Source organism: Daphnia magna, linkage group LG5 (genome assembly GCF_020631705.1).
Source record: "Daphnia magna isolate NIES linkage group LG5, ASM2063170v1.1, whole genome shotgun sequence".
NCBI lineage: Eukaryota > Metazoa > Arthropoda > Branchiopoda > Diplostraca > Daphniidae > Daphnia > Daphnia magna.
In genome coordinates this window covers 2,283,080-2,304,685 of record NC_059186.1, presented here as the reverse complement: position 1 = coordinate 2,304,685, position 21,606 = coordinate 2,283,080, and the positions used below count along the sequence as shown (strand labels likewise).

The following is a 21,606-nucleotide window of genomic DNA, read 5'->3' as shown; positions in this document are numbered from 1 at the left end:
CCATTGGTTTACCATTACGGAACGTTGGGCCTTGTTCGATAGACGAGAGTTTTTCACTATGGACAACAACAGCACAAACAGAATTGAACGGTATTCACAGCCCTTTATGATTGATTTAGATGGGTTTCGTAATTGTGATAATTAGGTATCATTCAACTTTAAAGAAAAACCTTTGGAATCTGCAAGTTAGATTTCTCGAGCTGATCCAGGTATTACTATTTATCAGCCAACTGAGGGAGTTGGATCGCAAAAAAAACCGATCGTAGTCGATCGACAAAATCGATAAAATCGATGTAGATGCTAATGAAAAAAGTGATTTACAGAAATGTAAAGAACGTATGGTGGCAAAAAATAAAGAGTTAACTAGTGTATTTCAATCAGGGAATTGTAGTTTTGAAAGATTGAGTGAGTTCCGAATGGGTAAATGGGTTGTAATCAACGATGAGTCGCCCATAAAACATTTAGCTGAAGTGCGTTGTGTCGTGTCGAAAATGCCTCAACTAGTTTTTGAACATACTCTAGTTCCTTTCACTTGTGAATCACAGTCGTCACAAGATTTTAAAGGGATACTCAACTCAACTCCCATTCAGAACAAAAATTCTTCACGAACAAGACCTCCTTTTTTGGAAGATTCAAATTCAGGTATGCACAATGTATTATTTTACAGAAAATCTTCACTAAATTTTTTTACGATTTACTTCCATAGAAACTCTGATGGATGCTACTGCACTTAAGCTTCTAAATACTAATTCGCTGGATTCTGACCATTTGTCGAGGGGTATATTTAGTTGAGCTATAGAAAGAAATTTAGTCATAATCATTCATTTTAAAAAATAGAATTTGCTGAAGATTTCAATGGCCAGGAAATTTGAAGTCAAGTTTTCCCTTTGTCAGAACATAAAAATAAAGAGTATTGTCGAATCGATACTTCAGCTTACAAATTACCAACATTTTTTGGGACAGTCCTGACAAAGAAGATGAACGATTCTAAGCCCCTGTTGTCTGAAAATGAGTACAAAGCTATTTATCGGACCTCAGCTGATTCCATTGAAACACAAACACTTCATCCTCATCCAAACTCAATTAGATTTGTTGCTGCAAAATTTCCAAACCTTATAATTGACAAAAAGGACTCAGCTTTAACCAACGTTAGTATTTCTATTTTAACTTTACAATTCCAGTTTCCATGAAATCACTCTCCATTTGCAGGGCATCTTCTACTTGAAATTAAAAAGAATCATGGAATACAAAAGAAGAGTGTCACATCAGCAATTCAGTTCGAAAGGTGGTCGCGTCAAGCACAGAAGCAGTGACAATCATGGACCAGCTGCAAAAAAATCAAAAGGGATTGAACAAGATGCAGACGAAGATGCAATTGGTTTATAAAAGAATGTTTAAGTGTTAAATGATGCTTTAACTGAAATTTGTTCGTAATATGTAGAAGCAGTTGATATGGCATCCTATGCCGAGAATGTAAAAACAATTTTACATGTTTGCCGTAATTTTGGTTCTTCTCAAAGTATTAAGGCTCTATACCTTATAACTCTCGAAGGGAGAAGGAGGGAAATATTGGCAAACAAGTTTGGAAATAATGCCGACATTTTACAGAGAGCCTGTCCTGTTTTTAACCAATCTGCATACGTAAGTATTGTTTATCTCTAATATTAAGCCTCTAATATTAAGCCTAAACTAATAAAATGTTTGTTCTTACAGCTTCAACACGAGTTTGAACTCATTAAGGGAAAGGGCATTTGCAATACGTTCACGAACAACTGGACAATTATGTTCCTGGTATTCTAAAATTGGCTAATAATAAGAATACATTGGAGATTAGCAAAATTATTCGCTTGTACAAAAAGAGAGATCTTCAAGAATCATTTGGTGAGTTAATGAATCCTCAACTATTTTCCATTTAGTCAATTTTTTGTTTATGTTTCCAGATGTTTGTGCTTGCACAGCACTAGAAGTTTTGCCCCTTCTCATTCCTGTCAGGAATAAAAAGGGTGTGGTGGCTTCACAATTCCTCTATTATCTCCAAGAAGTATGATAGTGTTTTATAGTTATGCAATGATTTCATATATTTTAACTTCTTAATTTTTAAAGGAATCAGTTAGTCTTTAGACCCCCCTTTATAATGCAAGTTGAGGACTCCTTTTACGTTGTCGTGGACAACAAAGTGTTGGTGACATCTAACTCTAACGTGTTAACGTGGTGACTCTAACGTGTTAACGTTCAATACAAATTGGAATCATGTTATATCTTGTACCATTTTATTTATCGGGTTATCGTTTCCTAGCTGTAAAAAAAAATCGTAGATGGTATTGCAAAATATATACACTTATACCCATGGAAATTTATGGTTAATAACCCCAAAATTTTTTTACTGCGATACGATACAAAGTTTCTGGGGTTCAGAACCCCAGATCTCACTTGCCGAATTTTTCGGGCACATAACCCCCAAAAAGCGGTGTAGTTTTTTAACAGTGTATAGCATTTGAATGCAAATGATAAAGCTTAAGGTTCAAGTCCAATGACGTGAAGATTATGTTCTGTTCAAAACGTTTGTAAAGTAAAGTATATTTAATACTTACTTTACTGTATACAGTTTAAGTAAATATTAATTTAAGTAAATTTTTTTTTCACTTTTCACTTTATTGTGTTTCATTTTAAATAAAGGTTACTTAACAAGGCTATCAAAACTGAGTTGTAGTTAAGTAATGCTTTACTAACTTATTAAGCTAAATTTGGAATAGTTTAATAGTACAGTAAGTAGTAACTATATTTTACTTTATAAATAAGATAATAAAAAAATAATCTTTCTATAGCTGGATTTGAACCATTAGCCTTATTCATGGCATATAAGTAAAGTAAATTGTATACTTTAATTTCTAAGTATACTTTCTTTTCTAAAGTACAGTATAGTTTTATACTTGTTGACAGAACAACAATGTTGCCAAACGTTGTAAAGCAGTGTTACCGGTCTTATATGGTATAATATATATATAGGTTCTCCACATTGAGGCAGAGTTATAGAAACCTAGTTCAAATAACGCAACAGAAACACCACCTCTCCAAAATTTACCCCAAAAGTGAAGCTAATATCAAAATCGAATAGCGCTAAAATATAGATTTGACCATTATTTTTACTTCCATTATGGACTGCAATCGTGCATCCACTTATCAAAATGTTTACACTCTAGCTGCTGAACAACATGTTACTTCTAATTCGAATGGCGGCTTCTGTCAAGCAAGAACTCACCAAAGCTCATCACGTCAGGTGGAGGAGGAGTTACCCTAGAAGGCCAGCTGGGACTACTGCTTAAAATGGGGAAAGGAGCATAGATTGGTAGACTGTGAAGACTTTAAAGCATTAGGAGTTGAGGGAGTACGTGACTTTCTGTATGAGGCATGGCCTGTGTTTCAGATGTTTTGGAATGAATTGCCGTAGGCAACTGTACAAGAGAGCCTGCAGGCATCAGGATTGCCCGTATTCACACCATCCCTCGCTACACGACTTTACCAGAATTTTGACGAATAGGGCACACTCTTAAACCACGTGGACGAACCGACAAAAGGTGGCCTAGGGTGTTTCATTTTACAAAAGTTGTTGATCTCCGACCCGTGGATTTAGATTGGGTTGATGAATCATATTAATAGAATATTCTGAAAAACAAAGTTTTAACAAAATATTTGGAACCGGAACACCACAAAAAATTTAAAAGAGGGAGAGAAATTCACACAAAAATTGTCATAATACGGGTTCTAAACATAATTTCTTACCGGGGTCGAGGAACTGCTAGATAATACTCTTTTATATAACTGCACTAAAATAAAGAGAGAAATACTCTATTCTGGATAGCGAAAAAAAAATCAATCTGGCAACCGTGAAAATATGGAATTTTGATTCAGACAGTGCAACTTTTCTGTGAACGTATAGAAACTATAGATAATATTTACTCCACGTCAGTTTATAGTTTAAAAATATATGAGAGAACAAGAAATAGCGGAATGCACATCGTGGGGTGTACAAAGGATCAAAACTACGAGTCGTATTCTACGCTTTCGCTCCCTTTAGAGGTAAATCCTTGAATGACGCTATCATAAGTGGACCAGCCATGCAGGCAGCATTAGCAGCAGTCATCAGCCTATTTCAGCAGGAAAAAATCACATGGGCTTCCGACATTGATGCCATGTTCAGTAGGTCCCCCTTAGAAAACGAGGACGCTGACTACTTCTGTTTCCTCTGGCGAGACAAGAAAGCAGACAAAGCGACAGTTTATAGGATGGACAAATTACCCTTTGGAGCGAGTTGTTTGCCGTTGGTTCCCATCTACAGGATTCACCAAATCGTCCAGAACGCCGGGGTAGCAGAACATATTGTTGCGCATGCGACCTATTGTGTAAGCTGCTCGGTAGATGGCAGGACGATAGGTAGCCGGGATTCACTTGTCTGTTAGAGATGACTGACAGTTTGTTTTTCAAATCCGGATACCGAGGAGACCTTTTAGAAGAAGCTTCGCTTAAAACGCCGGCTACTCTTTGCGAATTGTGATCTACCCCTACTGCTGTTTTTGCTTATAAATGTTTCTTGTGTCTCATATCTGTGTTGTTCGTGTAATATTCCACTCGAGAAGTGCAACAATATTGTCAACGCTGTCCGAGAACAGATGTAGGTAGACGACTACTTGAGCTCAGCCTCATCTGTCTTGGAAGCCTTAAGTGAAGCCACCGCTGTCAAGGCAGTATAAGCCAACGCCGAACTCAACTTGCAACGGTGGATATTTTAATCAGGTGAATTCATATTAGGAATAACAACCGAAGCTTCCATGGATCAACCGTCATCGCACCCGTTGGCCGGAGAATCAGACGAAAAAAAGCTCGGTATCGTTTGGAACCCTAATTGGATACGCTCATGTTTAAGATCGCGGATTTTCCCGACCCTAAGTTTACTCGAATTGCTTCAGTCAGCAACGTAGTGGCGTTTTCAACCCTTTAGGAACCTCTTCTCCACTCATTGTGAAAGCCAAGATCCGCCTACAAGAGTTTGGGTTGAACGGATGTTGCAGCCGGGGACGATCAGACATGATGGAACTAATTGTCCGTCACCCTTAAACAACTGAATTCAGTAGAAATGCCACACTGTTTGTTTCCCAATGGAGCCAATATAGTGTCGTCTAAAACTTCACGGTTTCTGTGACGGGTTGAAGGAAGCCTACACTGCCGTAATCTACATCCGCAACGTCTACTCCGATGGTAAAATAATCGTCCGCCAGGCAAGGGTGGCAACCAGCTTGCACCGAAGAAGGTTATTTCTGTGCTGAAACTGGAGCTTAACGTAGCACTGTTAGGATCCAGACTAGCTTTGGCGGAAAAACCCGCCTTAAAAATCAAAATTAAGGTTCGGAAATTTTATACGGACAACAACAACGTCTGAAACTGGATTCGAGCCACAGCCGCTAATTATCAAGTTTTTGTCTCGTTTCGTTTACCAATACCAGCACTCTGCAGAAGATGCTGGAACTTAGGCCATCCTGAAGAATCCTAAAAAATAATACAAACTTTTAAATATTGTTTACTCCAATACCGGTCAGTTCCAACATGTATGAATCCGTCTAAATGTCCAATCTGCTGAAAACCTGGATATGCAACTCTAACAATGGAAAGCTAAAACTTCCATTACAAACAACAAATAATATAATTTGCCCATGAAAACACAATACCCATACTGGAGGCCAGATAATTTCTTTGTAAACCACAAGGCTTGAAACCGATCCACGTACCTAATATGGCCCCTACTAACCAGCATGACATAGAAATCTGGAAACATGAAACAAGATATCAGTAACATAAAATCTCAAATTATATTACTCAGAAATCATCAATCACATGAACCAACAGAAATTAGATTTGCAGCACTCAAGTCCAAAGAGGAAAACATGAAGAAACAAATTGCCACACATGTAAACCTCCCAAAACAAGTTCAAAACATACAAAAAAACATGGGGTCTGGCTTCGAAGTTACGCTTAAACAGCTAGAGACGACTACGACCCTAATAAAAGAAATCTTACATTAAGCAATAATAGGCGACTTCTGGAAACCGCAATTGCCAGTGCATTCAATAAAAATAAACCCACCACATAAATATTTCGAGATCTGAAAAAGGCATATGACAGACATGGATACAAGAGTTTATCTACAAATCATCCAAACTAGCTCTAATCACCAAAACTATCACAGGGAAACTACAAAAATGGCTAAAAAACTTTTTAACTAACATAAAATTTACAGTTAAGATGGAAAACACCAAGCCCAAGAAAAAAAATCTAAAAAGAGGCTTTCCCTAACGATGTGTCCTGATTGATGGCTCTTCTTGATCTGACTTCTTGATGGCTGACTTCTCACCATTAGTAGTCGACTGAGAAACATCCCTATTTCAGACTACATAGAAATCCATGTCACCACAAACGAAAAATGGCAAGCTGAGGCAATCCTGCAACCGTATCCCAATAAAATAGACGCCTGGGCAAAATAATAAAAACTAGAAGTTTTAGCTCCTAAGGGCGCAGCCGTCACATTCACGGAGGCAAAAGACGGATGGGAAATAAATAAACAACGAGTGCATCAAACATCGCAAACACTACACGTTCATAGGAATCCTATTTGATTCAAGACTGTCATAGGAACATCACGTCAATTACGTAGACAATAACATACAACGAAGAGCCACATACTGAAAACACTCACTTATGGTAAATATCCACCAAAAATAACCCTCCTACTTTGGATATATATTGTAGTCATAAGCACTAAAATAGACTATGGAGCCGTAGTCCTATCATCGACCCCGAGAACAAAAATCCTAAAGTAAGAAACAACAGAAACATAATAATAAGATCAATTCTTGCTGGATGTAAGAAGTCAAGACCCATAGCCCAAATGCTGGCAAAAACTAGAATAACATCTATCAAAGCAAGGTGGGACCTACTAGCAAAAATATACGTAACGAAGATATGCAAAAAACCATGGAACTCAGCATATTAAACAATCTACTCCTTATCAAAATCAAACAAGAACTAGAAAACTGGAAGCACCCTATCAAACATCCCTCACATGAGGGAGTTACAGTTAACAAAGAAAACTTACCCAAGAACTAAACCGACAGAAAAACCATACACGAGCCCCTTAGTACCATGGCAACTGTTTTCAATCCCCGTTGTAATATTCCCAATAAGAAGAAAAACCGCTATATAGGTCACTCTCGTCAGCAGCCTTTATGGCATTAAAAAATAATGAGCCAAACGACCACTTGTCTTTATACACTGATGGATCTACATGTATGTCAAAACAGGAATTCAACCTATGCATTCTTTATACCTAAATTTAAAAAAAAATAAACAGTCAGAAAATTAAAACATGCTCGGAGCACACACATAACAAACAGCCCTCTTTATGACTGTTTAGAAAAGGAAAACCCAACATACAATCTCCTGCACTGTCCACATTACTCCGACTCCAGAACAAGACTGAAGAACACTTAAGGAAAAAATCAACCTTCTTATGCTTCTAGACATACAACATTGACGGGCTCCAACTTCATCATCCCTAAACACGCACAAGAAAAAATAACCAAACAAATAATAACGTTCATCATAGAATTCCAACAAATTAAAAAAATTTACACTACCTACCAGTACTCTTTGGAAGCCTGGGAGAACCTTATGCAAAAACGCTGTTTTTGTGGTTCTCTCAGTACGGCACCCCCGTACTACTGGGGCGCAGGGCACGCAAGGGGCGCGCATCTCTTTCTTTGTCGCGGACACATATCCGCGCGGCTTTTTTGGAACCGTACCCAGTGGGAAAAAGTCATTCTAGATTTTCCCCGTGTTTTTGTACACACAATAATATTCCATGAATGGAATGCGCGTTTTTCCCGGGCGAATAAAATAGGGAGGGGTTTCATGAATAACGATCGAATTGCGGTCGTGGAATAAAGTGCCCAATGGGCAATTTGTAAAGAATATATATATTCCATATCTTAATCGGAACAAAGGACATAGGAATTCTTAATGGAACAAAATTCCATTCCGCCATAAGAAGTCCACACACAAAAAAATCTAATACTTATGGAAAGTCGTGTACAGCCTCAGCGGAGGATTGTTCAGTTCCGATTTTTTTTTTGAATACATCTTCAACGATTGTATTAGTAAAATAAAAATAAAAAAAATCTAGCCCCAGAATTTACCTCGCAAATCAGCGAGGTATTTACACGGAGGCTTCCGGTTATTTGCACATTTTCTAACAATTGTGGTGAGTACTGTATACTTCCCTTTTTTTTCGTCAGTCATTGCGTCATTCATCCAAGGTGGAATGTTGTCAGCCTTAGTAAACAAAATTGTAGGAGCTAGACTTCGATTCTTTACCGTAGCGTGGCGTTCCATGACCAAGGGCCACTGGATCCTTGGGATCATAGAGTCAGAATTCCAAATCGTGTTCGTGTTCGAGTCTAGTCCGTTTCATTCAGCAGAACCAGGGGATTGATTTAGTATATGGAAATGGTCTGCGTCACTGAAGTATCAGACTAATTTAGGAAAGAGGCTATCGTAAGAGCCCCAGAAGCACCGGATTTTTAGAGAAGGTAGTTCGCCGTTCTCAAGAAAACAGGAAATTATAGGCCGATAAGCAATTTAAAGAATCTCAACCAGCATATAGTATAAAGACACTTTAAAATGAAGGAGTTGGAAATCGTAAAAAATTTGCCAAAAAAGGGGGATTAGTTGGCCAAAGTAGAGTTAAGAGATGCCTACCTCACAGTACCGGTGCACATCACCCACCAACCTTTCTGCTGAAGAAAAACCATTTACCAATTTACATTTCCTTTTGGCTGGGTCGCGGGTCTGTAATACACTTTTAAAACCTGTAATGGCGGCTCGAAAGGGGTGAGGGTTATCATTTACCTGGAAAACATGTTATTTATTAATGAGAAGAGAGAGGGGCTGTTAGCAGATGTCAAGTTAGCCTCAGACCTCCTTAAGAGTCTTGGTTTTTTCATCAACTGGGAGAAACCACACCCGTCACCCACCGAGAATTACTGGAATTGCTGGGGATGATATTGGATTCCCCGTCACTGGCTTTCATTTTTCTGGAAGCTAAGAGGGAAAAGACTCGCAAGCTTTGCGTTCAAGCTCTGAACAAAAATTAATTAATATAAAGTGACCTTGCGAAGGTGAGGGGCAACTTCGCCTGGGACAAGCCGGCCGTACATTCACGCAAACTCATTATAGGAAGGTCCAGGGCGATCTGATACAGTTCCTTCAAAAAAGTGTGGGGTATTTTGGAGGTTTTTTCATTGATCGTAGGAAGTTAAAGCCCACCTTAGCTGGTTGATCCGAGTATGGACTCATCAAAGGAAAAAGTTATTTTTTCAGGCGAGCCTGACATGACTATTTTTTCGGATGCGTCGATGATCGGAATGGGGGTAGTAGTCAACGGGATCACCACTAGAGTTCCATGGTCGACAGAAGATGGCTCAAGACATATAAACAAGCTGGAGCTTCTGTCAGCATTTTCACCCTCCAGTCCTTTGCCGAAACGTCATCCAAAATATTCATCTCGTTACAAATGACTAATTGCATTGTGTTGTGCTTTATTTACGGAGGAATAGGAACTCATGCGAGGTTCCATTCTAATTTAGCTGTCCAGATGTCATCATGCTGCGAGAGTCGTAAAATTACGATTCACAGGTTACTGGCTGGGATACCTGGACGTGATCGCCGACAAAGAGTCGGGGATGAAACCGGACAGCAGTGATTGGGCACTCAATCCAGGGGCTTTTGAGCACAGCGGCGGTAGCCTACTAAAACGAACCGACTAACAGGGGCCCACGCTACTAACACGAATCGTATAAAGTAAATGAAATCGATACTAATTGTTTTTAACATACTAAACCAAAAATGACGTACTAAATGTGCTGAATTTATCAGTAGGGTCTTCCTACCGATTAATCATGGTACTATTACAAATTTAGTATGCTTACCCTACTAATGTTCGATTACCCTACTAATATTCGATTACCCTACTAATGTTTGATTAACCTACTTAAACGTCGATTTTGATTTGATAATTTTGGCACATAAAATAAAACACACTTTCTGTGGAACCCAGTTGACTTCTTGATTTGGATGACACAAAGGCACATTACATACATAACTAGATTATACAATAAGCAAGACAAATATGAGTTTCAAACCCATTTGAAACAAATTAGTTAACGGTTAACTTAACGTCGAGGAATATAAACGTAAACGAAGAAATACACACAAACTAGCAAGTATTAAGCTACCTGTTGCTAACCTCGCTATAACTGCATGAATGGAGATGTGTGTGATTATTTACAAAATTTGTCGAACACGTTAAGAAATTTCTTCATGGCGAGGGTACTTTCTTCTTTCTTGGACTTCTTTTTCGCCTGATTGCGGCTTGATTTTTTGTCGATAAGATAAAAGTGATCAATTAACTCGAGGGCACCGTAGGGTGCGGGATAATTTAAGTTGATGACATAGTACATGGCAAGTATTTTGGAAATCGCTTCACAAATAGTAGTGACAGGGATGTTTTTGTAGTTTAAGTAGCCCTCTGCCAATATCATCATCATCAGCTCATCCTTATTCCAAATTAAGATACCATACGGATTTATTCCATTCTTCAATGGCTCAATTGGGGTACCAACCTGCAACATGGAAAATACATTTTACTAGTCAGCAACAGCATGCAGAAATTAAAGCAAAGAGACTTACTTTGAAATTTAGGAATGATGGTGGTCATGACCGTCCTTTCCGGGTTGAACAAATGTGGTTTATCCCCAGTAGAACTTCTAAAACGCCCTTTTCACCAGTCGTTTCAGGATTATAGGAAGACGGATGTTTAGATTTCAAGAAATCCCGGAGTTTTTCTATCAATTCATTGAAATTTGTTTCGTAAATTGTTTGTGTTATGTTGCACATCGGCTCCATTCTCATCAAACCTGCAATCACCTGAAAAATAAAACGGTTTTATATTTGATATTTAAGTAATTTGTCTAAACGAATAAGTACCCCTTTTATTGTTTCGTAGCATGGTGCAATTTCCAAGCACTTTTTCGTTGTCAGTTTTGATCCTTCCTTGTTTATTAGACTACGTCTCTGAAGGAACGCCTTTTTTGCTTTAGCCTCGGCCTCGCTTTCTTTGGCCTCTACGGCAGTGACCTCGTCGTCGCTGGGGTTGGTGTATGTTTCTTCCTGTACTTCCTGATTTACTGAAACAATAGTAATACACAAATTAGTTACTTGTCACTTAAGTGTTAATGTTAATCCATGATATTCACCATTAACTGGAACTTCCTCATGAACACTCCCATGTTTCTTGTTCCAGTGACGCTTAAAAAACTGTACTTGTAGTAAACTGATTGCAACCACGATATTTGCACTGCACACAAAATCTGCTTGACAAAGCATGGTAGACTCTTATGTGGTGGAAAAAGTTAAAAGGACTTTAAATATCTAAATGTAATGAACACATTGGGCAGATCACTTGTAAAAGCTCAGCAGACATTTTCTGCAGCCGAAGGATTTGACAGTATAATAAAAACATTGAGGAAGTTGCACTAATGCAAATAAGTTACGCCAGAGATAAGGGTTGGGGCCTTGGCCTTGGGGGCAACTTCCATACTAACAACTTTTTCGTATACTAAATGCTAGCCGAACTACTAAAATTCGTCAAGGTACTAATACAAAATATACTAATCCAGCTATGCTTACTAACCATAAGAAAAATTTAAGCACGATACTAAAAATGTTAGTATGTTACGAAAAATTAGTACAAAACTAATGAATGAATATCTTTTTTCGAATTTACTATATAAAGACAAAGACTGATCTGAAATCGATAGCTAAAAAAGTCATACTAATTATTTCAGCTCTTTCTTCGTACGAAAAACCCCGAATATTAGTAGGCTACCACGGCTGTGCGGCTCTAATTGTGGATTAATCGAGGGTCGCGTAGCGACCCGAAGAGTAATCTAGATTATTAGAAATGAAAGAACGAGACTTTAACGGTGTAGAACCCATTTTATTAGCTCCTCAAAAGACAAAAAATAGTCTTGCAACGCCTGACTGTCTGCACAGTGGGCGTGCAAGATCCCCACATCCTCAGAACTTTTTACAGATACGAATAAACAAATAAACAAATCAACACAAACATGATTGACTTTAAAAACAGATATTCTGTGTTGGTGAGGAACGCGAACTAAATCTTGTTGAGGATACGTTAATTACCGTAGCCGTTCTTGGGGTTAACGAAGCGTTTACCTCTGTAAAAGAAAAAGGACATGAAATTAAGCAGGGAGGTGAGGGGGGATTAACGAGACCGTAAAGGTCTCGTTCTTTCATTTCTAATAATTTAGATTACTCTCCGGGTCGCTACGCTACCCTCGAATAATCCACAATTATTATCATTCCGCCACTTTGACCTTAACGGTGACTTTAAAGATGATGTCAATCTCTTTGTGAGAGGATTGAACTTGCAACAGATGCGGAAGTCAAAGGGCGATTGTAAAATCGATTGAATGTAGACTCGTTAGTCCAACTAGCGGCTTTCAAAATTTCTTCAATGGGGATGCCTACTTTGGCTGCTTTAGATGCACCTGAGCCTCTTGTAGAGTGTGCGGAAAATAAATTATCTATTCCAGCGTCTGACAGACACTTTTTTTATCCACCTGGCGATGGTGGAAGAGCCCACCGGTCGATAAGGTTTCTTCAGCGAGATAAAGAGGGAATTAGATGATGGACACAATGTCTTCGAGCGTCCCAGATAATTTTCGAGGCAATCAACTGGACAATTACGCCCAGAGAGGCGAGGCAGAGAAATAGATTGCAACGGCCCATCATGTTAAGTCTTGCACGGGCGGGAGAGAGAAAAGGTCGCTGCAGATGCGGAACAATGAATGGGGGCTCTCAAGATAGCTGTAATTTCGAACACTCGAAGAAGAGATGACAGAGCAATCATGGTAACGAGTTTATAGGATATGACTGAAAGAGAGAGATCAAAATTATCAGTTAATGACGACAAGAATTTGAAAACGTCATCTGGATTCCACATGTTGCTGTATCGAGGGCGAGGGGGTAATGAATTGTAGCATCCTTTTAAAAGCTGGACCACCATAGGGTGTTCCCCAATATTTAAGCTGTTAATGGGCTCCAAGGTCATCCATAGCATCGAACGGTGTAAATTTATCGTTTGCGTCGCAAAACCGGAATCAAACAAGTGAGTGAGATACTGCAAGATAGTATTTAAATCGTTTGACAAGAGATATTGGTTCCCTGCCATGCACCAACGGTACCAACCGTTCCAGGCTGACTGATAGGTAGATAATGTATATCCACGGGAGCTAGTCAACAATAATTTAACAACTGCTGGCGGCAGGCCTCGCTTTTCAAGGCGTCCCATGATAATTTCAATGCAGATAGGAGGAATTTTTTCGATTGAATGAGTGGGTGTGGCTCGAGAGAGTTCGAATGAATGAGGATCGGGTGTGAGCTGAACACCCTCGGAATGTCCGTTGCCATTTCCAACAGAAGAGGGAACCAGGGCTGAGACGGTCAAAGCTGGAAACTAGAATGATAAAGGCTTTCTCTCTCTTTATCTTTGTTAAACATCTCGGAATCATTGCGAACGGTGGGAACGCGTAACAATTCAGCCGCGCCCGGAGAATGCGTTCAAGGCTATCGCATTCGGTTGGGGAAGCCAGGAGACAAATTTCGGCTATTGTTTGTTCCATGCCGCCGAAAAAGATCCACCTCCATGGCCTACAAGTCTTGGGGACGTTTGAATGCCCCTGTGAATAACATCCAATTGCTGGGGTCTAATGTTGACCGTGACTCCGGTCTGCAATGGAATTAAACATTCAAGGTAAATGGGAAGCTGACAAAGAGATGTTGCGTGTTTCACACCAAGAAATCATTCGAAATGAGATGGCGGAGAGGGAACGGGACTTGGTGCCACCGCAATTATTTATGTAAGCTACAGCTGTAGAATTGTCCAAAAGAAGAGAGATAGAAATATTGCGTGAATTATGTGTAAAAATTTGCAGGGCATAAAGAAAGCCTAATAATTCGAGCTCATTAATGTGACGTGATTGGTCGGCAAGAGGACCGGGGCCTCTTAACGTTTTATTAGCGTCATGGGGTTCTAATGACCAGACAAGGCCGGACGCCATTTTTCAAGAAATTAACAACCTGTTGGCACTGGTAACGTTTCTCTAGGTCTCGTCTGAGCTCTATTTCCCGTAACTTGGTAAAAATTTCAAATGACGGAGTCTCGTTTGCTCTTAGCCGACGGGGGAAAGCATAGGGCTGTGGCACACTCGAGACGATAGGGATCGACAAGTTAAACGATCCTGTGATTTTCCCAGTCTAACTGCTCGTTACAGACGGAAAAAGAAAGGAAAGTAACCGCAAGTACCTCTTTCTAGAAGTAATTGCACCATTTAAGCAGGTCTCCTCCAGTACAGTAAGCCGCTGGATAAAATCGGAAGTGTGGAGGTGAATGAAGCGGGTGTGAAGACGTCCTTTACAGCCCACTCAAAATGGGAAGCGGCAGCGTCACGCTCGCTAGCGAAATGGATCCCGATTGACTCTTTTTAAGCCAGTGCCTACATGAACAAGGTGTTCCAAGAAAGAAAACATTCCGAAAAGACCCTACCACTGTGGCTACTTTTATGAAAAATTATGAATAATTTGTCGTTGATGACACCCAAACATGAACAGGAAATGTCTTTTGCTATTGATTCTTATTGTTTTTGGGAAATTGATAAAAATATATTTCCTACTTTGATTCGTTTTCTCAATCTTTTGTGTTAAACATTTTAAGAAACAGGTTATCTTTTTAATGCCATTTGTGTAACCTTGTGATCCAGATGGTAATCATGATTCTGGCTTATGCTTTAAATATTCCTTGTCATAACCGTGGTGTCTACTGTCACGTGGTCAATGACCACGTTATGTGATCCGGTATGCAATGCTACCGGACGTGTGACGTCAGTGTTTCCCCCCATATATAGTCCCCCGTGGTCGTGTATCAGGAGGCAGTCTTAGTCTTGTGAACCGTCAATACAACATACTGTTACACTACTATAACCTGAGATACTTTCTATTCTTCTAATCCTTTACCTTTCTGTCAATTTACCCACTTTTAAATTTGCATCTTTTCGCGGGTTGCAAAGAAAGAGAAATTGGTTTTATATAAAGGGGTAAGGTACTCACCACACTATCCTTTCTGTAAAAAGAAATCAAAGAATTTAGACCTTTTTGCCTGCTAAAGAAACTTTTACGGATGACTGTTTAAAAAAGATCCTGGCTCCGGTTTAGTAGTAAATGATAATTAGGTTACCACTGCTGTGTATTGAGCGTGTCCCTTAAGTTTTATTCTTCTTTCATTCTTATTGAGTTTAGTCTTCTCTTGAGCATTTTACGATTTCCTTATTAAGTCAATTTTAAAATAATTGGCATTTTCTTTAATTGCATACGTGTTCGTTTCAGGCCCGCTAGTATATAAGGCATTCTAAGTAATGGCACTGCATTTCAATTGAACATCCTGTATCGGAAATTACGTGACAACTTCGTGTCCAACTTTGAAGTGGCCATCAATTTTTGGTTTGAACCAGTTTTAAGTGGAAACCTTACGGTAGGAAAAGACGGTTTACTGCGCTTCCATCGTCAGTGTCAAGTACATCTTCAAGTTCGTCTGCAAAGGGTATGACTGCATGAAAATTGATAAAAAAATTGGTGAAAAACATATCAGCTTGAAGAAGGCAACGTATGGAAGGGTAGAATGGGACAATATCGCGTGCCATCTTGATGCGTGGTACGTTAGCATGCCAGAAACCTGTTAGAACAACTTCAAGTTCCTCCCTTTCTGACCGTTCGCATGCCATATATACCCTGGCCATCCATTTTCCCCAAGAAGAGTCTGAATGCCGCCTCGGGAGACACCAACCTGACTGCTTACTTCAAGTTCAATGGGGTCGACAAAAATGCACGGCAATAATTCATCAGAAAAATACCTCACCACTATATTTTCATGAAGAAAACCAAGTCGTCGCCTATTCACGGTTGGCGTCCGAGAAGTGGAACAGTATTGCCTCCAATTGCTTCTCATCAATGTCAAGGGAGCTTCAAAGCTTCAAAGCTCTAAAGATGTTGAAGATGTAGAACGGTCGACCAGCTTGTCCATTCCACTTTCAAAGCGGCAGCAACAGCACTGAATTTGCTTGAAGACGAAACCACTTGGGCAAGAACAATGGAAGAAGCGGCAGCATTTCAAATGCCTCTTCTGCATTGCCTACGACCTTTTGCATCTCTTTGAATTCAACCTGAACCTTCTGATGGAAGACTAAATTAGAAGCGGACACGAAGAAAAATTTGGCCAAGAACTTGATCTGAAAATTGATTCAGGACAAGCTACGTCTATACAATCAGACGATAGAAGATCTCTCCTTGTCTGTCCCTGATTTCCATCTGATAAACTAATTGTTCAAAGCTGAAATGGATGAAAACTACGAAAACACTCTTAGAGAAAGGAGACTGATGAGCGAAATGATGCTGGTCTCACTCAACGATGGGCAACGCGTGGCCTTTGATCAAATCATGGCTGCAGTCAACGATGTCAGCAACTTACATCCACGATGGTATTTTCCTTGATGGTGTTGCAGCAGCGGGAAAAACGTTTCTCTACAACACTGTAATCACCATCCTCCAAGGCCAAGGAAACAAGTTATCGCAGTGGCTAACACAGAGATCGCCTCGACTTTGTTGCTGAACGGGTCAAATTACCATTCCCATTTTAAGATTTACCCTCCAAAAACACAGACGACAGGATCAAAATTCCAAGAAAAAAGTAACAATTCCAGTATGAAAATGAAAGCTACGAAGAAGTTCCCTACGAAGAACTAGCTAACTGTCTGCTTTCATGCTTTCTGTTGGATAGATGATTTTTCCCAGCAGGTGGTTTCTCCAGGGTTGTTAATACCGGCATTGGATTCGTTACCGATAGTAGCACCGATAGCGATACTCAGTATCGGTAGACTATCGGCGCTTCTTTCAAATACAGGTATCAGAACACTATCGGTTAGCTGGGGAAAACGATACTTCGTCTGCAAATTTTTTTTTCACAGAAATATTGTTCTTCAAAACACCAACTCCCGTTTTCGTTTGTGAAAGTATTTTTGAATTTCGTGGCCCAGCTTCTAAAATTGGAAACTCTTTGTATATATGCAAGAAATGTGCTCCTAATACACTAAATAAGGACGATAAAGAGTCGTTGATTTCATGCATAGACATCTCTAGAAATAATCTAAAACAACAGTTGAAGGTAAAGTACCCACCACAAGTGTTCGAAAATGTGCGAATACCCGTAAGCCTACGTGTAAATGTCTCGCTGATGTGCGGGGTAAATACTGGGGCAAAATTTTTTTAATTGTTTTTACAAATATATTTGTTGAAGATGTATTCGTTAAAAAAACAGAACTATACAAGCCTCCACTGAGGCTATACACGACTTTCCATAAGAATTAGAATTTTTTTTTTCTGGATTTCTTATGGCGGGATAGATTTTTCTGGTGGCCATATCTTTTGTTCCAATTAAGATATGGAGCCGGGGATTTTTTTACAAATGGCCCATTGGACACTTTATTCCAAGACCGGGATTCGATCGTGATTCATAACCCCCCCCCCTCTTTTTTATTCAACCGGGAAAAACGCGCATTCCTTTCACGGAATATTATTGTGTGTACAAACACACGGGGAAAATCTAGAATGACTTTTTCCTACTGGGGATGCAGGGCGCGAAAGGGGCGCACAACTTTTTCTTTGTCGTGGACGAGATGGAAGGGTTTCTCTAATGAAGCCAATCGCAACAGCTTTAGACATTTTACAAGGGGAAACGGGAAACTGGAAATCAGGTAACGGCTGGCCATTTGTTACCTGCCATTTTTGTGATCAAGAGACAAATTAAAAATTCAAGGTGTGTTTCCCTTGGCTATGGCTTTACTTGAAGGCACAGAGAAAAGGTCTTGCAATTTTTTTCTGTCAGAAGAGCTTCGATTTGCTTCAGTAGTTCATCTAAACTTTAAAAGCAATTGGCTGGCTGATGGCTTTGCTTCAGTAGAAAACATTGACGGAATTAAATCTTATATCATTGTTAATTGAAGAAACAAATTTAAGTAATAATCCAAGCTGATTCAAAATTTGTTCAAGGCATGGAAAACAATGTAGTGGACGATGACAGCCCAATAGATCCCAAAGACATTTTTTCTCCCCTTAAACCTATTTCAAACCTACAAAAAAGGTTTTTGCCAGCAGATGATGAAATCAATCGGTTTTTTAAAACGAAAACGTTCAACGATTTCCGGGTACTTGATTTTTCATTTCCATGTCTTCGTCAGTTATTTATTTAACTTAATAGAGCAAGTGACTGACGCGTACCCCCTACTGTTTTACGAACGCACCTTACTATTTTAAGAGATAAATTGCGGCTGGCGGCCATGTTTATCTCGAAACAAGCATGGCATCCAGCCGCAAAAGCTTATCTTAAAACACCAAGTTGCGTTCGTAAAACAATGGGGGAACGCGTCAGTCACTTGCTCTATACTAGTTTGCCCTCAAGCTCTGCCGTTGAACGTCTGTTTTCTCTTGGTGGAAGAGTTTTGACGCCCATGCGTACCCAATTGAGAGATCAATGCTTTGAGTGCTTATTTTTTCTTAGAACTAATGCTTGTCTCTTATAAGAATCAATAATATGGTAACACTTCCCGAGTTTGGCAAATTCACACGGGAAACGAAAATGCGTTTGAAACTTTGATAGACAATTTCAAAACAATTATTAATAGAACACGCTGTCCATACGAGATAAAATGAAAAAATAACTGAGCTATTGAAACGATGAAACTAAGTTAAAAGGTTAAAACCATTTAATAAATACTATTCGTCTAGGTTGATGGATTTTAAATTTAAGAGCAACTAATTTGGAGCATCGTCTTTGTTTATGTTATCGGCAGCTTCCAATGGCGGAGTGTTGACTGGAGCGAGAATGACCCGAGTTTCGTTCGACAATTTTGAGCGTATTGCAAGTCAGACATCCTTTGGTTTGATCACTTGGTTGTAATATTTCTTCCATGTTTGGATCATGAATACTGTAAAGGAATGAAATGTTTTAATTAATTTGAAAAATCATTGCACTAAAAAAAAATTACGGCGAGTTATGGCTAAAACATCTTCTTTCGGCTAACTAGGCTTTGCTGATATTGGTGTTATATGTCTCATTTTCTTGGCTCGATGGGTCATTCCGGTCAGCGTATGTTCACTCTTATACACACGGGTATATATTGATTCTAGGATCGGATTTACCATCATGTGGAGATTCCCACTCGAAGGCCTTCCAATAGTAACGACAAACTTAAGTTCTGGTTTGTCTATACTTAAATTATGCCCTTGAACTAAATGCACCTGAAAATAAACGGAAGTTTAAAAATGGCGTGAAATTCCTGCAATTAATTAATCATATAGGTCTACCATTACGTTCTCCATAGAAGTTGAGTGTCTTGAGACGTTATGGGTGGCAGCAGTATTGTCTGCGTTTGCTGTCGTCCCATTAACTGCCGAAAGTGCAGCAGTAATTCATATACATATAAAAGAGTAAGGAATAATATTTCGTTCAAAATTAGGACTAAAGCTCATTTAATTTCAATCATTTAATCAAGTTATCGGAATTTTGGCTCTTTAGTTGAAGAATTTCAGTTCGATTTTGAGGGACTTAATCTCCGCATCCCTTTCACCCACCTTGTGGTAAAGAATCCGTTTTCCACTCAAGTCAGGGTCTGACAAGATTCTCGTACCATAATGAAATAATAAAAAATGTTGGTACAATTGTATGGGATGAATGGTTTTCAAAATAACTGACCCAAGAAAAGCCGAAATTGTCTTAGCTCGGTTGATTTCAAACGATCCAAGTCAACGATCCCCCTTAATTTACGACAAAATATTGTGGGCATGAAGTTCGAAACGTAACATATCAAGCGATCCAAGTTACAAAAGAGTTCCTTGGATAATTTTACTCTTTCAAATTTACCCTTCGCCGTTGCCAACATTAACTTTTTCATCACACCTAGGTCGCATAGATGCATAGAATCTAAAGAATATTTAAAACCACATCCAAGTTTAGATTCTCTAACATGGACCATCCTTTGTGGTGTTCAGCTTGACGGCGAATTCTGAAGGAATGGTTGTTACGAAGACGGGCGTTAGATGTTGGAAATGTTACACGGCCCTTTTTGGAATTGGGGTTCTTTGCGTACTTTTCTTTGGTCTCACACTTCGGACAACCAAAGTATGCAATATGGCCTTTGACGGAAGTTAGGAAGGAACGAGGAGGGGCATCACATAAAATCGCTGATATTTTGAAAGGAATCATTTTTCCGTTCAAAATAACCCCGTTGGTCTCAAGAAATTTAAATTCCCTTACAAAATCTTCCAGGAATAAATTTAAATCGAGGGGCTTACTAGTCCCATCGAAGATGCCAATCACAAAAGGCTTCGCCGCATCAATGCTTCTTAACAATCCCAAAATAGGCCAGAACTGACTTTGCGAACTTTTGTAGAGTGGGACGCCATCAACATTTACACACAACTCCATACACAATGGAATTTGGTGAGGGGAAAGAGAGTTTAGAAATTCGGATAGATATTTTATCAAACCAAAATGAAAGTAATGCCCCGGAGGCATTGCTTTTAATATTACTTGACGCTGAATTTTTAATAGCGTTCGGTAATCACGTGGAAGGAAAGGTAAATCAAAATGGGGACGAATACATTTCAACAACTTCCCCACATGAACCCTTGAAATATTTGATTCCACAACCCATTGGCCCAGAGTTCGACAGAAATAATCCTGTTTTTTCTTCATTTCATCTTCCAGACCATTTTAACTTTCACTGCTGGACCAATCACTGTTTTTAAAAAAATTTTCGTCGGAACCATAGCAAGAGTTCTGTGAATCACTAGCGTAGAACGATAAGTACGAATCAACGTCACTTTCTTCATCTACTGGCTCAGAACTGTCACCGTCGTCCAAGGTCCACAAAGCTTCAATACTGACATTGTTACCGGGAACATTGTGAATTTCACAGTCACTTAAATGATTGATACTGAGAGAGCAATTCACTTCCGGTTGAATCGAAGATGATGCAGCTGCTATGTTCGATTCAGCAACAGCTCCATCAACAAGATAAATCCTTTCAAGTGAAGCCCTAATACGCCTTTGCTGCTGTCTCAGACTAACGACAGTCTTGCAGCGGGAATGTACTCCAGGCATGCTTGTAAAGATCATTTTCAAATTGGTCTCAATGTAGCAGTACAGTTGACACACAGTCCCACAACACTGGCTGTGGCGATAATGTGGAACTATGCACGATGTTTGTCTACCACCACCTATTTGACATTGAAAGTATCAGGTGAAAATGAATGAACTCGCTTTATTGACTTGAATCAGTTTCATACCAATCACCTTTTCGGCTGCTGCTT

At 39.3% G+C, this 21,606-nt stretch overlaps 1 long non-coding RNA gene and 2 pseudogenes across 1 annotated transcript; 1 reads left to right on the top strand and 2 right to left on the bottom strand.

The window, feature by feature from the left end:
- Positions 1 to 416: 416 nt before the first annotated feature.
- LOC116936197 lies at positions 417 to 1,868 on the top strand (annotated as a pseudogene).
- Positions 1,869 to 10,177: 8,309 nt separating this feature from the next.
- Positions 10,178 to 11,586, bottom strand: LOC116923598. Its single transcript, XR_006646719.1, has 3 exons — positions 11,092 to 11,586; positions 10,795 to 11,031; positions 10,178 to 10,727 (listed from the first exon to the last, which is right to left on the bottom strand). It is a non-coding gene; the product is annotated as an uncharacterized LOC116923598 (long non-coding RNA).
- A 7,345-nt stretch (positions 11,587 to 18,931) lies between these two features.
- LOC123466348 lies at positions 18,932 to 21,605 on the bottom strand (annotated as a pseudogene).
- Position 21,606: the final 1 nt, after the last annotated feature.